Below are 17,618 nucleotides of genomic sequence, written 5' to 3' on the forward strand. Positions count from 1 at the left end.
CCACACCTGGCCTGGGGGGTGGGGGGGTTTCCTCCTATAAATGTGCCTGCTTTCCAGGGTGCTTCCTGGGTGTACCCTCTAAACAGGACACAGCTGCCTTTCTCTCGTTATCAGGAGCTTGAAGCACTGATGATATGGTGTAAATTATAAGAGTCTGGATTAGTATGTGTAGAAGAGCATGCATGGCATTAGATAACAGTGTTTCATGACCTGTATACTGAGGAAGCAGGGAAAACTCCAAGTTTCTTTAAGTTCTAATTTAGTGTTCCAAATGAGTATGAAGCTATTTTGGAATATCGATATATTTTTTAATTTAAACAAATCTAATTATACTAAATTAGAGATTTATTTAGCGAACTTAGTAATGTTAAATGCTTAAATATTTTAGATGTCCGAGATAAACATAATAAAATGACTGTTTTATCTACAAATTAATCCAAAAAAATAAATTGCATTTTAATTACATTGATAATGATCAAACCCAAGTATGATTGGCATATCCCTTCCCTGAGACAGCCAAAAGGCAGAGAAGCAAACACTGGGCTGGATTCACTTTCTTCCTTACACCACTATAGAGATTTTGAATAATTCCCTTTAGTACGTAGAGCTCTGATGTATAATAATGTGGCTGAGTAGAATATGGCCGTGTCGCTGAAGCTGGTCCAGCACATCCTTATGCTGAAGATGACTCCAATAATGAAAATCTGTCTTGCAAATGACTCATTGTAAGAAGACTGTGCTGAAGATGTTGAAAATCAGGATGATGCATGTGAAAATGAAATTAATCAATATGAAGATGAGGATCAGCAGTCTATCACGGCAGAACTGTTTGATAATAATGAAACTGAGGAAACAGGCACTGCTAGGGAAACAAATGAAATTGCAAGAAATAGGAGTGATAATAATGAATTAGTAGCTATTTCCAGAAAGAGGAGAGACTGAGTTTGCAGACAAAGAAAGGCATGCTAGGAAGCTGTGATGCTTGCAACAGTTTTCCATGCCCAGATTTTTCGAAGAGTCAGTGATGTAAATACACAGAAATATTCAGGATTATTCGATCTCTGTCTGTAGTTGCTCCGTTTGTGCATGTAAGTAATTGTCAGGCTGGGTAATTTCTCATTCTAATGGATGCTTGAGCAGCTCAGCTGATGAATCAAGCCTTGGTGCTGGAGTGGAACACTGTACATACAAACGGGCTCATTCTGTCACACCTCTTTTTGTCCCTGAATTCACCAACCCGTGTTCTACTAAAGCTAGGCTGTGAATCTGGTGTGATGAAAGGATGGAGAGGTGTCCATCCTTGCTAATGGGTTAAAGCAATGCTGGAAGTTATTAACTGTCACGTCTGTCCAATAAATTGGCTCCTTCACAAGGAGATGCAGCAGTTCCAGTTACTCCCTGTTAGTTTCTGAGCCCACAGCTGTGTTCATAGACTTTTCTTCTGTTTCCTACAGTGGATTTTTTTTGTGGTGTTTCTCAGAAGCTTCACCACATCAGTGCTTATTGATAGCTCTGTTGGAACCCTGGCTTACAAATGAGGCATCACTTTTGTTTTGACCTTAGCAGCCTTTGATACATGCATAGTTAATTGTTACCGCAATTTGGTGCACCCATTAGGCATAACCTTACAGCTCAGGCGCTGCAAACAGAAAGCCACTTGAAGAGGGTGGAACAGAGACCAAGGCATCCACGAGTGATACCTGCTTATGGGATTACAGAACTCAAGTGTGTGTTGTGCAGTTGTGTACTGACTGACACGTTGCAGTGGCTCCTCAGACACCTGGGATAGATTATTTTTTTTAATGTGTTATATAAATATAAGTATGGAAAGCACAGATAAGTGATTGGTGGCAGAGCTCAAGGAGCACTGGATTCTATTCCAGTTCTATAAGTTCTATTCCAACTGAAATTCATTGATTAATCTGAGAGGACCGGGAAGGGATTTTGGAGGTGTAAATCCCAGGAGACTCCCAAGGCCACCACTCATTGCACAAGTTCTCTGCAGCACACGTCATTTTCCCTCCTTTCTCTCTTTCTCAAATACATTAGATAAAGTGAATTTTAATTCATGCAGAATCTGAGGTAACAGGAAAGAACAATTCAGAACTGCTTTGGAGACAGATGCAGCAGAAAACAAGCATTTGGAGGACAGCAAAGAAATGGGTAATAAAAAGCTCCGCAGTCTGTTCAGCATCCCAAGCTGCTGCTTCTGTGACTCATTACTGTAGCACCTAAGACCCTCACTGTGTTTAGTATGTGCATTTTTCATTTGATTTCCAAAGTAGGGAAAGTCCTGATATTTCCACTTAAGAGATGTAGAACAGAGAGAAAGGGAGGGCTGGAGTTCTTAGTCACATAAGCATCTGGTGGCACATTGCACGTGTGGAAGCTTATGTATTGTATAAAAAACTTCCACAGTTTGGAGTTGAATCCACATCAGATGTCTGATAGGTGGTTCCTTTACATCTGAGACAATTCAGTTTCCTGCAGTACCTGAAAAGGGATTTTCAGTTATGTAGGGTGACCCAACATTAACTTACCTAGCTGTGCCTGCAGTAGGTCAGAGCCTGACTGACCATAGGGGTTACTGGGTGGGATGTGTGGCACCAGCTCAGCGTTCTGAGAGCTCCCACAGCAAGCTTTGTGCAGGAGGGGCGTTTCCTTGCTGGTACCATTGAAGGCTGATCCTTAAAACTAGCTGGAGGAGACACAAAAACAGAACAAAGAAATGGACAAAAAAGGCTCAAAAATATCTGTGAGAAGATGGAAGTGTATTGAATGTTCTTGCTTATTCCTACACATATGGAATGTCCAGGTGTCTATGTGCCCATTACAGCATAATCCACAGACAGTTACTACCTGGAGGAATGTGATATCTGTAGAGAACAGTGACAGATGCATCAGTACATAACTGTCAGAATAATTACAATTCTCCCATCAGCACTCGATGTTCTGCCAGATATGGACTGGACACACAAACTCAAAGGGAGATGCTGGGTGTGCTCCCCAGGCTCATGTCACAGTCTCTTCTGAATTTAAAGGGCTTTGAAAGAATTTTGTATCATAATGCAGCAAAATGACTTTGAAGCTCAAGTTTCATTGTCTTTCACTGATGTTTTTGGGGAAACATGTTAGCTATTACTGAGTGTAATTTATGCCACTTTAAGGCCCATTCACACTGCTGCCAAAGAGGCATAAGACGGTCATAGCTCAAATGAGACTCATCTCCTAAATTCTGTCAACTTTTACTTAGACTTAATGGTGCTTATAAAACTGCTGACCATATCAAGTCCCCTTTCAAATCCCATGTTAGGAACCTGTATGTGATGATTATTCTTGTATAGAAGAGCTTCTATAAGTTACTCCAGAGAGGTCTTGATCTGACTGGCTCGGGCTTGTTGTCTGATCTTTGAGTCCCTGCATCTGAAAGCTCCCAAAACAAAAAATCAAAAGGTACTCCTGCCCGTGTAATTGTAATGGAGTAAATCTCTGTGTTTTGAATTCTTAAATTCCTTTTTAACTGGACTGCAGAGAAACAAAACTGATTGTTTATCAAATCAGGTCTTGGAAAATGCTCTTCCCCTTGAGGTCAAAAAAAATTCCACTATGGTACATTATTTTGGCTTCATGGTTCTTTAAATCTTCTCCAACTTTCTTTCCCTTTGTTCCTTAGCCAATACCACAAAAATGTAATAACAGCAAAAATAGACAATACAGATTAGACAACCTGGATAATATTTAAGCATGTGCTGAAGTATCTTCTTAGTGGACTTAAGTACTGTGCTGTGGTATATGTGGTGTTTTCAGCTTTTTGGATGAAATCTGTTTTCTTAACTTGCGAAGACCTTAAAGCAGAACAGGATTTTTCTGCGCATGACTTTTTGCTCTCCTTGCCGTTAGCAAAGTGCCTTCTTTGGTTGGTTAAAATTACGGCCCTAATAGCTGCTGTGTGGTTGTGGTTCCGAAAATAGGCCAAGTGTTTCTTTACGGACAAATCAGGCAGCTCACTTCTGGCTTAGTAAGGAGGTATTGCCTGATGCTGTCCCTGTGAAATCAGTGATACTTCACTTTTGGTGGGAAAATACTGACTCAGCAAAGCACAAATGTCTGACGAGCGTGTGGGCACTGACGCTATTGGTGGGGAAGAGAATGGAACCCATTTCTAAAAAAATAAAACCTTGCACCCTCGGATTGGTGTTTCTTAATCAGGTGGTTCTCATTTTGAAGTTATCAGTGTGTACGCCTTGTTTGCTCTTTCACATTTGGATTAAGCCATGACTTTGTGCAAAGAGTTTCCTTTCTACCTGGCTTATCTGCAAGCTGTTCAGAACAAAGATTTCCAGATCTTATGCTAACCAAGGGACGGGGGGACATTCAGAATTGTCCACACAAACCACCCAGAAAGCCAGAAGTCTCTGTTTAGCTCTTTTTTTATATCTTTTTTTGATTGATCTCCCAAACCTATTCTGCTGTACAAAGCCCAGTGTTGCTAACCATTGTGTAAGAGTCTGCCTCATTCTAGTTCTTGCACTACAAACTTGTTTTCCCATAGTGATTACTGTGTCAGGATTTGGACTTCAAAACTGTAAAAACAAAACACGAGACTGGGATGCATTATCCTAGGATAAACTGGGATCAGCTGCTCCGTGCTTTATGTTAGGATTACATGGAAGACTTGGTTTGAGCTGTATATGAGGCCTGAAGAAGATTCAAAGAACAAACGTTCATTGGCAGAACAGCATAAGCTGCTATCGTTTTTAATTTTATTGAGCCCTTTTAACACCTCAGATGACCATAAGGGAAAAACAGACAAAATATTGCCCGTTGTAATAAATAATTTGAGTCAAGCTTCAAGCCTATTATTAAATGAAATTTGAGGTAATCTTCTAAGCTGAGCTTCAGGGCACCTGTGACTTTTAAATGGAACTATTCTGTTTCTAGGGAAATACATACCTTTAAAAATTAAGCTGGAGGCTAAAAGCCTCAAACAATAAATCTCCCTCCAGCGCTGTTCTCTGGGGACATATATACTATGCAGCCTTCAAGCAGGGCACTTAGCCTATCTTTGGGTGTCTTTTCTCCAGCATTAGGGTTCTTTTATAAGGCACGTCTGGTTATCTCTAGACCTTTATGAGTTCTCAGAATCCCAAATATCTCTGTTTGATATAAGCCCAACTGCTGGCTGTTTGGATGCTCTCTGAACAGCCACCGTATCTGTTAGGAACTCGAAATGTCAGGCTGTTTTGGTGTCAGGAAAATAACTGTGTAGCCCCTCATGTATATGCAGTTTGCACACAGCTCTGTGTTTTTAGCAGACACTTCTATAGCAGTGGTGTTTTGGGGGTCGGTGCAGCGTGGCTTGAAACTGGAAATGTCTTTTTTCTTTGGGATGTATTCCCACACTCAGAGTAAAGGAACAGCAGAAGATCCTCCCTGAAACAAATGAGTTTGTCTTCAGAGAAATGTTTAAGTACCGGTAATGGTGCGAAGCTATTGAACCATGGAGTGGCTGCTGATTAATTTAGCACTGTCCGTTCTGAACACTTAATACAGGAATCTTGGATAAGAATAGCTGTGTAATTAATGCGGCTATACAAGGAAATAGAAACAGGGTCTCACAGGTATGCGTTAGAATACTGACGTGCATTTTTACATGAGGATCGTCTCCTCGTCCTCTTTGTTACGCTGTGCATCTTACTGCTGTGGAGCAGACGAGATGAGCTCTTTTTGCTGCTGAATCATAAATGTTGCAACAGCTGGCAGTGCCTGAGCTGCAGCCACATCCCCAGGCAGGCAGTAACAGCTCGGCTTCGGCTCCATCCCTGTCTGTGTGTTTATCTTACAGGCTCTTACGGAGCGAGGCTTATCTAGCTGCTCCAAGTTTACTTTTCCATTTATTTTAATTTTCATATTTAAGTCGATACTGATCGCTGGTATGACGACCCTGCCTAAACTCTTCAATAAAATGTAAACAACAGGAAGGTATATAGAAAACCAAAATAACTCATTATTGCTGCTTATACGCTCATCAAAATCCTAAGGGGGCTGTGACCTGATTGTAACTTTCCCCTGGAGCCGTACAATAATTTTAGCTGTGAAAGGAAATTTTATGGCATGTAAGATTAGCCCACACTAATGCAAGGTCAAAAATAATAGAATCAATAAGCAAACTCAATACTGTTAACGTTTTGAGAAAATTACTACGAGAAAACAATGTCAACAACAGATTGAAGTGGGTCTCCAAAGTTGTCCTATTGATTTCCTTTCAGATTCGTGACAATCTAACTCTTTTTCCTTTGCAATATGGTACCATTTTTTCTTTTTCTTATTCTTTGTGTTTTATGGCCTATTATTATTTCAGCTTTGAACACTTGTTAATTTATTATTTTAAAATATGGCAAAATTTGGGTCTTTGAGTTTATATTCTGAAACAGAAAAAAGCCTCTGATACCATTCAAAAGTGGTTAGAAAGCCTAAGGCTATTTTAAGGTCTTAATTTGGTTAGCAATGCACCAGCACGAAGTGGGGGAAGAGGAGGGAGGAAACTGAAGGCAACTTTGACACTTGTTTAGAACTGTCAAAATCAAGTATACTAAGAATAGGAAAGGAGTAAAATGCTGAACATGTATTTAAGTATTGCATTTCATATCAGTAATATCTGAGACTAGTATTGCTACCACAGATTAACTGTGTAATTTCTTTGAAAGAATCAAATTATAATTAAGTTGTAAAATTGAGGCTGTGCAGTCTGGATGCTGCAGCAGAGATGTGGCAATGGGGTGTCGGGGTGTCTCAGTATGCTCACACTTTCCTTTACACACACAAATGCTTCCCACAGTTGAGCCTGATGCTTGTAAAGCGAGGTGAGCTATTGTTATTCGATGATCTCACGGTTGGTGTGAAGGTCTCTTTCTGCAAACTGCTCTTCCTGTGTTCTTTTGAAGTCTGGCATTGCAGGCTGTGGGTGCAAGAGGGCCTAACTGGACTAGAAGCCTTTTCTCCTGCTTTGGGAAGAAAGCTCTGTTACGCTTTAACACTAAATATGCTAATCACTTCTGCTAATGCTTCTCCCTTTGGAGAGGAATTGTGTTTTGAATTGACGTAGGGAGATCTGCTTTGCAGCTTTGTATCCATTACTTGACACAGCCGCTGTAACAATATTTCCTTCTGAGGTGGTAACAAACCACTCCAACAAGGTTACTTACTGATGGTTTGCAAGCATCCTGCATCTGTCCTCAGAGCTGCCTTCTCCATTGACCATGTATAAACTCAGTGAGGTTTGGTTTCATAGGTGTTGCTGTGCCCGAATTTGGTAGCCCAAATGAGCAAATCCAAGTCCATGCCGGGTTGTATGTCACAGACTGTTTGCTTCTCCCAAGTTCAACAGCTTTGCTTATTTCTCTGGTATCTCAGTTTCTTCTCTCCCTCAAATATAATCCTTTCTAGCTTTCATTTGTAATAACCATACTAATTATTTTGGGGGCAGATGTATTGTGCAGTCCTGATGTTACCACTGCTGTGGCAACGTCTGTGTTTGCAACAGAATCAAGTGCTGCATTCCTTACAAATAAGGCTTGGCTTGTCGTAAGGGCAGGCTGTCAAAAGTTCATTTGGACAAGACGATTTTCTGCTCTCCTGATGCTACCAGCTGTTTGGACAAGGGATCGGCAGCAGCTCTGTGGGTCGGTCCTCAGCCAACAGATGATGGTGGAGTTTGTGAATCTGATCAAAGTTTGACAACAATGCAGAACTTATTTGAAATGCAGTTCTTGTCATTGCTGGAGAGCAAAAAAAAAAAAAGAAAGAAAGAAAGAAAAAACACCAGTGAAGGGAGTTGTCACACAAAAGTGTGTGGTATGAACTCGGGGACCTAAAAAATCAATCATGGCAATTATTTTACTAAATTATTTTAAACTGTAGTGTGTCCAGAAGTCTTTCTGTTAAATGTCTGCTGTCACAGCAACAAGCTGTGCTGTTTCCATCTCTGACCTTTTTCATGTTAAAATGCGTGTCAGTATGTAAAACAGAAGCACTCCATACAGAAGATGACTGTAGCAGTGCTTTGCTTTGCTGCACTGAAGGTCCTGGAGATGCATATTTTGCAGGAAATGAGTATAATGGGACAATTCGCCATTTAGTTAGAGGGAAAAAAATGCCAACAACAAGCAAAGGTTGCTTTTTTTTCAGCATTTGTTTTGTCGTGTTCCTTTCTGCTATGATATATTTGAGGGAACAGAATGGAAGACTTAAGTGGCACATGCGGAGAATGGATGACTTGATGATGAAGTGTGAAATGACCATTAAAGCACTGACCGTTTATCCCTAATGCTCTATCCTGAGCTGAGATCTAAGTGAAATGAGTGTAGTGGTTGCAGCTGAGTACCTGGTGGACAGGAGTCCATATGTCATGGAAATCTGAATCAGCTGGCACAGCTTAGCATCAAGAACAGCATTGATTCTAATGAGGTGTGGGTCAGACTAATAATGTTAAGGATGTGAGGAGCCTCAAGGAAGATCTGGGGAAATAGGTGGGAAGTTTTGAAAGTACACCCTAGCGCTTTCTGTTCAAAATCTGCTCACCTATAAATGAGGAGTGTCCTGGCTGGTGCCACGCATTCTCTGGACCTGGTTTCTCTGCTGTCAGATAACAATATAACAACATTTGAATGCAGTTTTCTGAATTGCATACACAATTGCAGCAGCTGTGATCTCCACGTCATGCCTCCCTTTTGCAAACTCCATTTGTGCTGCACAAGCCCTGGAGTGAGACCTACTGTGCAGGCTGGGCTCAGAGTTGTAGGGCTGCATGCTGAGCTCTTGCAAGGCCCTGCAGATCCATGGGTAGCAGCAGAGCAATGCTGGCGTTCATCAGACACCAGTGGGTGCCGTTTGCTATTTCACTGCTTTGGGGTGAATCTCAGTGTACAGTGTACCACCCACAGTGGGATGTTTTTATGTCTATATTCATGAAAGTATGCCAGAAACTTTATGATGTCTGACTGAAGATGCTGACTGTGAAATTAATGCTATTTGTGCTCTGACAAACCTATGGACTTTCATCAGTACAGATGCTATGTCATCCTATGCTTTGTAAAGAGTGAAGAATGATCCTTTCAGAAACTCTGCTGTATCTCTTATAGAAGAACCTGAACTTAGGAACACCTCTGTGTCTCAATATGACTATCTTTTATCAAACTGCTAATATATATGGCTGATACAGATTGTATGCGAAATGAAATGGCAAACAACTTTTAAGTCAGCAGTAGCTGTGGGTAGTGTGGTCATTCTCTGCCCTTGTGAGTATGGCAAAGGGGAGGTCCCGGCCCTGATCTCCCTCCTGCTCTGTGCAGTTCTGTCAGGAAGGCTGTCCATTACTGTCTAATCTCATCTTATTTTTCCTAACTAAATATTTTTCTTGTAATTATGGAGAGGAGGTACATGAACACTGGGCTAGTTACCTGGCTAGATTCCAAATAAGACTCAAGGAGTGAAAAAGAAGCTGTAAGGACTTGCTGTGTCTGAGGTACGGATCTAAATTTGGGTAGTTCAGCCAAGGTGCATGTCCCAGAAAGCAAGTGAGAATGACAATTGTGAAAAAAGGGCAGTAGGCCTGCCAAGTACAGTGCAGCTATTCTGGGCTACCCAAACCACTGCTACTGCGCGTACCGAATATCTTCCATAGAAATCAGCCTTGGCCCGGAATAGTACTAAGATAATATGAACCACGCAAAAGTGCTGTAGTAAGGAGCTGTATCCTCAAGATAGGAAATATGTTGAAATGGAAGAGCAGAAAATCAAAACCCGTGGGATTCTGTAGCAGGTCTGTTTTCAGAACCTGTATCTGATGTCCCAATGTAAGAACAGCCAATAAGTGTATTACAAATTGTATTAAATAGCACAGAAAGTGGAAGAGCGCTGTTTGGAGACTCATTGCATTCCTCCTCTGCTGCCTTTTGAACTGGGCTGCAGGAGAGTCCCAGACCAGATGTGAATGGTTAGCTCCATGCACAGTGTACAGTTCTAGTATGTGACCAGCCAAAATAAAGTTGTTCCAGTGTAATTCTTATTCTGGTTAGAAAGCAGAGAAACATTTCCTTTGACAGATCCTAATTCAAGGAAGCGAGGTTTGGTGTTACAGCTTCTTTTCCAACCTGAGCAATTCTATGATTCAGTGCTTATCTGGAGTGGATACTCAAAAGCACAGCATATCCTGTTAGGCCAGTACCACAGGTGACTGAAGCATTCTAAGGGTGGTTGGGAATGTTGGTTTTCCTAAGCTGGCCTGAAGTCTAGGCAGTGCAATGGGTGAGATACAAATTCAGGACTCGGGAAGCTAGGCTTCAGGTCTGTCCCAGATTCCTGTGTGACTTAATAGCTCTGTCCTCAAGCTCCAAATTATGTTATTTAGGGACTGCAGTATTAATATTTATTTAAACAGTATCGTGAGGATGGATACTAAAAGCACTTTTAGCTTTTCTGATTCTCGAAGTACTGAATGTGATGTTTTATGTCTGTATGTGCATCATTTCAATCTTTTTCTGGCTAGAAATACCATCCTCATGGGATCAAAACAGTCCTGCATTAAACCTGTGTGATCAATAGCTATGTGGGATGATGGAAGGAGATGCTTTTCACGGTCTGGCTGCCCTGCAGTCCCCCTGGCCAGGAGCCCCAGCACAACACCTGATGTGCTGCAGGGCAAAGCCAGCGCCTCTGCCCAAACTCTCTTCCCAAACCAGTGAAGCCTGGGCGGATAATTCTGCATTAAAATAGATAAAGAGTTCTTCTATGATCAGTTGTGTCAGTTGTGCTCTGGGGGCTGTACCTGCAGCAGTGGGGGCTGTAACGCTGGCAATTGGCAAACAGGTCCTAAATAAAGAGAGGTGTGTGTGAGATAGTGTAGGGGTGTGTGTAATATCATAATGAATATATAGCCATGTGTGCCGTAAAACCTAAACTTAGCAATACATAATGCAAGAGCATGCTTTCTCACTTTATTTCTGTATCTGGAAAGTTTCAGCACTGGCATCGTATCAATATTTATTAATGCATTGTGAACCAGAACCTGTGATTATTACTCATGCTATCTCATACTTCACAAGCTTCAAGTCTGAAGAATAAAATCACATCTGCTTTTACTCCTTCCATATTTTATTCAATGTTTTAACAGCTTTGCCGTAAATATCTCATCCATTATGATTCAGTTGTGACTGTATCAACTTCACATCTCTTGTTTTATTGCTGTCATTATACTTAACGCACTGTTAATTCTGTTAACTAACAAGTTCATTGTTCTCAGAGTCAGCAATCTCTGTTTGTCGAGTCCACAGAGTTACTGCTTGTAAATCAGAGCTGGGGACTGAGTGAGGCCTCTCCCTTCATTTGAAAAATGAGAATACGTTCTTTACAAAGGATGATGAGTAAAAGGCTAATTGTGAACCCAGATAATAGAGCTTGCAGGGTGAGTTAAGTCTTACTTAGTGAAGGCAAAACAGTGGTATCTGTTCTCTTTAGTTTCTCTGTAAGTCTCTGTGCTGCTGCAGATGGTGGGCGGGAGCTGCTGCCTGTCCCGCTTTGTGCAGCAGTGATGGGCAGCAGCTCTGCAGGGCTGCACTCCCCGTGCAGGACAAGGGACAGGCTGGGATGCCGGTAGGAGGGAGACGAGGGAGGGCAGGCCAGGTGTGTCGGAGTGAGCCTGGGCCGTATTGGTACCAACAGCCTCTGGTTCTGCTGTTCTGGCAGCTGCTGGAACTTGTTGTACTGCCACAGTTTGGGCGATCCCAAATTGGATTTCTGCAGAGAGCTGTGCCTGCCCTTTTAAGGATACGTGAGTCAATTGATTTCACAACACGAGTAAGCCTGTCGTCTTTGGAGAAATATGTAGTCATTAGGTCTAATATTTTTTTTATGTACAATTCCTAAAGGAAAATATGCCTCGCTTGTGGTTTGAAAGCTGTCTCTTGAGAAATCTTGTGTGCCTGGTGATCATTTGAATTCCTCGCAGTCCTTAACTTTTGCTGCCTGTGTGTTGGAAATCATTTTAAATGAATGGAATAAAATTCACAAATGTTATGTGCCAGGGCATGATGAACTCACAGGAAACATGACTCAAAAGTCTTTTATTCTCCTTTTTTAATCATAACAAATAGGAATGGAGAAATAATGACCCATTTCTGGAAGAGATTCTACTGGTCTCTCATCTGCAATATGTAGTGCCTTGCTTAAATGAACTGGTTTGTGTTTGTTAAATTTCAGTGTAATTATAAATTCATAATAGGGAATAATCACAAAGTCCAAGGGCAGTCCTTGGCAATAAGTACATGGATACAGATGTATAAAATTTTACTGATCTCCTTATTTGAGAAATGAAAACCATTTTTTTTTTTTAAACAAGGATTTTTTTGTTGATGAGGTGAAGTTGGTCCTTTTCCTCTGTTTTGTGTACATGTGTTGTGGATGCTGTGGATGTAGAGGTTGCTGTCCCAGTAAGTAAATGTGCACACAGAAGTCCCAACGGTTGGTTTGGAGCAGTCAGTGAGGAGAAGGAATCTTGTCCACTTTAATAACCTGCATCTCCTACGTTACTGTATCAGGCCTAGGACACATCAGGATGCTTTCTGGTATCAGAGTGGTTCTGATGCACAGAGATGTGGATGTGCTCTGCTTGTGCTCCCCGAGCACATGGGGTCTGGCTGTGGTGTGTGCAGGGGCTGCTGTGTGCTGCACCGATGCATCATCTCAGGGTCTTCTGAGCAGCGTTGGACATGTTCTGCTGTGGGATGGTGGATTTGTTGTGTAGGAACTGTACAACTTTTACTTTAAGTTCTGCCAATTTAAACTAGGCCTTGCTCTTTGTGTTGTGTGATTAGCTTTTTTGCTTCTTTGGTAAATAAGGAACCTGAGTGCAGTGGAAGGTGAGTGAGCTGAAGGCCACTTTTTTCTTCATACCCTCTCAGCTGTTACGTTTGTTTGCCTGAGATGGTGCCCCTCTACTGAGCTCTGTGTGTTTCTGTAGAGTTAATAATTGGAGAGGGAGTCTACCAATTCCCACCTCCACTCCTGAAACTGAGCATGAGGTAATGTATCAACCTAAATAAACACACACGCAACAAATCTCAATTCCATAGCAATCATTTTACCTGTTAGTGTTACTTCTTAAATTGAATTTAAACACTGAACAAGAACTGTGTGAAACTCTTTGGCATTTGATTCACAAGAGCATATCAGGCTCTGCTGTGGTGCTGCTGAGTGCACATCAGCACAATGTTCCAATGGAACTCAGACAGAAGCGCTGCCCCAGGCAGCTCCCACACACCTGGGTACCATCCTGAGGTTTGAACCAGGCTGACTCAGACTTTCATCCACCTACTCAAAAAAGCCCTTCAGCCCCTCTCCGTGGTTTCGGGTTATCCTGTGGCTAAAGGATAGATCTGGGAGCTCTAGATTTGATTTCTCACTCAGTTATAGATTTGTGTATAACCTGAGGCGAAGTCGTTCAGCTTCTGTACTCTGGGTTCCCATTTACAAGGCGGTGATAATAATAATAATGCTTGTCTCCTTTATAAGAGTAGTGGGAGACCTTAATTTCTTAATATTTGTCATCTGTAAAGTACTGTATTTCACAGATGGGTGAAGCCAAAGAACAAAGGCAGAAGGAAGAGATTTCTGTAGTCCTGAAGAGAAGGTTACTTTGAGTTTTGTTATCAAATGTTTTAATGCTCCATGAGGTTTGAGCTGATCTCACACCAGCTGACGTTCCTTCGTGGTACAGTTTTGCTCCATGGACTTGTGGGTGGTCTGATATGGCTCTGAGGGAATGCAGTCGTGAAAAGAAACGTGCAGGAGGTGGGAGGCAGTGCCTATCAGACAGAGCTTTACAGCATCAGAGGTGTCTGCTGCGTAATCACCAAGGCTGTAACCCTGAACTTGAGAAGTATTCCACTTTTATCTTTTATTAACTGACGGAACTTATACTGTTTCACTTGATAACGCAGGAATAGATTCTGCAAACGTTGGCTTGTATGGTATAGCCATACAGTTTCCCCAGGCTTCTGCTATTTGTCCAAAGGAGAGGTAATGCTTCCTACGTTTGCCTAAGGAGTGCACTTGGAAGCAGCTGTGATAAGTTGGTTGGACTTCACTTTGCTCCAATGATGTAGCTGAAAGTAATTGACCCAGAAAGGTGTTCTTTAGGTCTGGCTGCAGTCCTGGCAAGGCATGTTAGTGATCATTATTTAAATCCATTTCACCGTCTCCTGATTGGCAACTGTACGTTTAACATTGTAAACTTAGAAGCCTCTCACAACTGCTGGGAAAGGTGTGTGTATTAATTTCATAGTGGAGGTTTTGAAGGGGAGGGATCACGGCTGTGTTGTATCTGTAGCAAGTCACAGCTCTGAGCAGGTATTTCCAGGTGACCTCTAAAACAGGAAGGTTGTTCATCTGTGCCAAATACATGATCACATGTGAGCATTGCACTTTGTATTATTTAATTTCATTCCAATTATTCCAGAAAAAAAAAAAAACAATTAAGAAAGTGAATAATTATAAAAGTAAGGTCAACTCAATTTTCTCTACTAATGTTTTTAGTTACTGGACTCATTATTGCTAATTTCTTTCATAATCTTTGCCATCTAACCTCATTTGTTTCATTGCTAAGTGGCAAGAAGGGAGCATCATAAAACTTCAGTGAAAACAAAGCAGAAAATTCACATAATTTCAGTGATTTTCTAAGAAAGTAATTATCTGTTGTTAACCTTTGTGAGAAGAAGTCTTCAATACAGCTGTTAAATTTCCATCCTTCCATTTCTGATGGTAATTTTTCTAATTAAAATCATATATTGGTAGGTGGATATATTAATATATGTATATATATATTTAGAAATCATCTGCAAGCAGTATTTAGAAGTTTATACTAGCTATACAGACATATTCATGTGGTTAGAAAAAAACGTAGAGCACAATCTTTTGAGTGTTATTGGTACATACAATAAATCTAACACATCTGTGGGCCTTCATAATCCTTAACTGTACAGAAACCATTGTATACAAATGTTGAGGTGAAGAGGAAGATCTTATGTGTGTTTAAAGGAGCATATCCACATGGAGGTGCCTGATTTAAAGGTGCGAATGAAGGTCATGAACAGACTTTCATTGCTGATGGATTTACTGAAATTGAGATGAGTAGAAGAATATTCTCCTTATAAATGTATTTGGCTATCATGACTCCAAACAAGTGGGATATCCTTTATTTTTCCCTCATTTTTGTCAGCTGTTAATTGCATTAAGTAGGACAAGGTTTAAAACTGAAAAAGAGAAAACTTGGATCAGATGTCAGGGGAAGCTCTTCATTGAGAAGGCGGTGAGGCGCTGAAACAGGTTGCCCAGGGAGGCTGTGGATGCCCCATCCTGGGGGGGTTCAGGGCCAGGTGGGATGGGCCCCAGCAGCCTGAACTGATGTTGATCTCTGGGCTGCCAGGGCCTTAGAAGTGGGGGATCCTCGAGGTCCCTCCCAGCCCAAGCCATTCTGTTGTCTCCACCCCTTTCTCTGGTTCTGCCATCTCTCTCAATTCTAAGTCTTGCGGCGCCTATGTAAGGATTTCCATATCTGCTCCCTTGGCTAAAACTAAGCTTTGGATCAACTTAATGTCTGACATACGCCCTGCCTGGGATTATATCTTGCTGTGGAAGGGAGCTAGGCTTAGTGAACTAATAGGTCTTTTCCATCTCTAACTACTGCCAGTATGATTATGTTTTTTTAATCAGAAAAATGTGTTGCTGAAAAGTACAGAGATTAAGCACCACAATTGACTGTAACAAAAGCAAGTTTTGTTGGATGAGCAGAGATCTGATGAATGACATGATTTGAAATGTTTTCATCCTAATGGCTTCCTCTTCTGAAGTTAATTTTTTTTGTCAGTTGCCAAAACATTTATGAGCAGATTTGTGGATAATGACACTCTTAGATGGGGGTTTAAATAAAAATCTGTTCCATTTGCAACCTAGAAGACCTGGTATTAAAGCAGACAAATGGGTTTGGAGTCTGATTCTTCTTTCGCAGCGTAATAGATGAGCTGGGGTCACTGGTGGTGTGCAGTGAGCAAGACACAAACTGTAGGCCAGTTCTTTCTTCCTTTGAGGAATTCAACGTAGGAGGAGATAAATGTAGGAATAGTGCTGCACCTGCATAAATTATGTGTATCTGAGCACAAGCGCTGCACACTATTCAAGGAGTCTCTTAAAAACAAAACATGAAGATTTTTGGTTGGTTCTTAAAAACAGCGGGTGGGGATTTTGTCATCCTTGGCTGCTGTCATTCTGTACCACCCATCGGATCTTGGGCCATATTGTGTTGTGTGATCACCTCACCCTTTAGCATCTTTCTTTATGCTTAATTGACATCGCCTATGCCAACTGTATTGCCAGTGCAGTGCAAAGAACCAAGAGACACAATCATAATCTTCATTCTAATCTAAATATTTCAAATTTATACCCCGGTATAGGGCTATTTTTTAACTCTTTTCATTATGGCAGTGAAAATATATCTATAGTACACCTGAAACTAGCATTTACGAGGGGTTTTGGGTTTTTTTTGCAAGTTTTTGATACGCAATATATATTTTTCATGCTTATGGTAAGTTATTTGCAATCATCTCTGTTTGCTTCTTTCAAATTATACCTGCATGTATATCCCTTTCATCTGCAGTGAGAATGTAGCCCATTATCCTGCTAGGAAACAAAGTGAGACAGTGCATGGTAATCTTGCTTGGAAGGTTGTTTTTAGACTCAAGTATGTAAACAAAGGCACTTCTCCCTACTTGGAAAGCGTGGACCTTTACCATAGTGAAGGATGGCATTAATATTATTTTCTTGTGACAATGTGAATTTTATGATAATGAATGCTGAGTTGTGTCTGTGTTACACTTAGCAGGATTCTTTAAAAAATATCTTGTAATCAATTGGCCTCATTTCTGCCTTTCCAGAAGACGTTTTGTTGTGCTTACTCTAGTCTTCCTTTCTCTCCAGCTTCAGAGTCTACATGGTACAAAACTTCGATCATTTCAATCATTAGGAGTGAGCGCCATTTTCTTCCAGTTTGTGTGTGAATTGATGAAAAAGTGGGAGGGCAAATTCCAGGATGTCCACTTTGCAGATATCTATGGTAGCTGATAAACGTTTTAAAGGAACATTCTGAAAATATTTTCAATATTTAATTACTTAAAATCAGTCATAATTTGTAAAAATGTAACTTTTCTTTGAAGCCAAAGCAAAGTCATTTCATTATGAAAACCCCGAATTATAGAATTAAATCCTGGTCCTATGTAAGTTGTAAAACTCCCATTCATTTTAATGAGGCCGACGTTTCACTTATATTATTTAGGAAATGGAAAAGATATTGCAGGTTTTACCTGCGTACTCACCAAGCTCATACAGGGTTGTTTCCTACCATATATTTTCTAGAGGTTATTTTCCAGGTTACTTTTAAACAGCGGGGTTTCCTTTACTGTCCGCAGTACTTTATGGCACAGCCCCGTAGATCTTGTCCATGCCAGGCTTTAAATCAACTATCAAATACCCACCAAAATCTTCAAAGGCCTCTCAGAAAGAATGGTGTACAT

The 17,618-nt window shown here is 41.0% G+C and overlaps 1 long non-coding RNA gene across 3 annotated transcripts in view; it reads left to right on the forward strand.

Annotated features, from left to right (window-relative positions):
* The window catches only part of LOC101751795, a 230,344-nt gene that overhangs the window by 107,415 nt on the left and 105,311 nt on the right, over positions 1 to 17,618 (forward strand). The window lies entirely within an intron of this gene.

The sequence above is a fragment of the Gallus gallus genome, chromosome 20, assembly GCF_016699485.2.
Source record: "Gallus gallus isolate bGalGal1 chromosome 20, bGalGal1.mat.broiler.GRCg7b, whole genome shotgun sequence".
Classification (NCBI taxonomy): domain Eukaryota; kingdom Metazoa; phylum Chordata; class Aves; order Galliformes; family Phasianidae; genus Gallus; species Gallus gallus.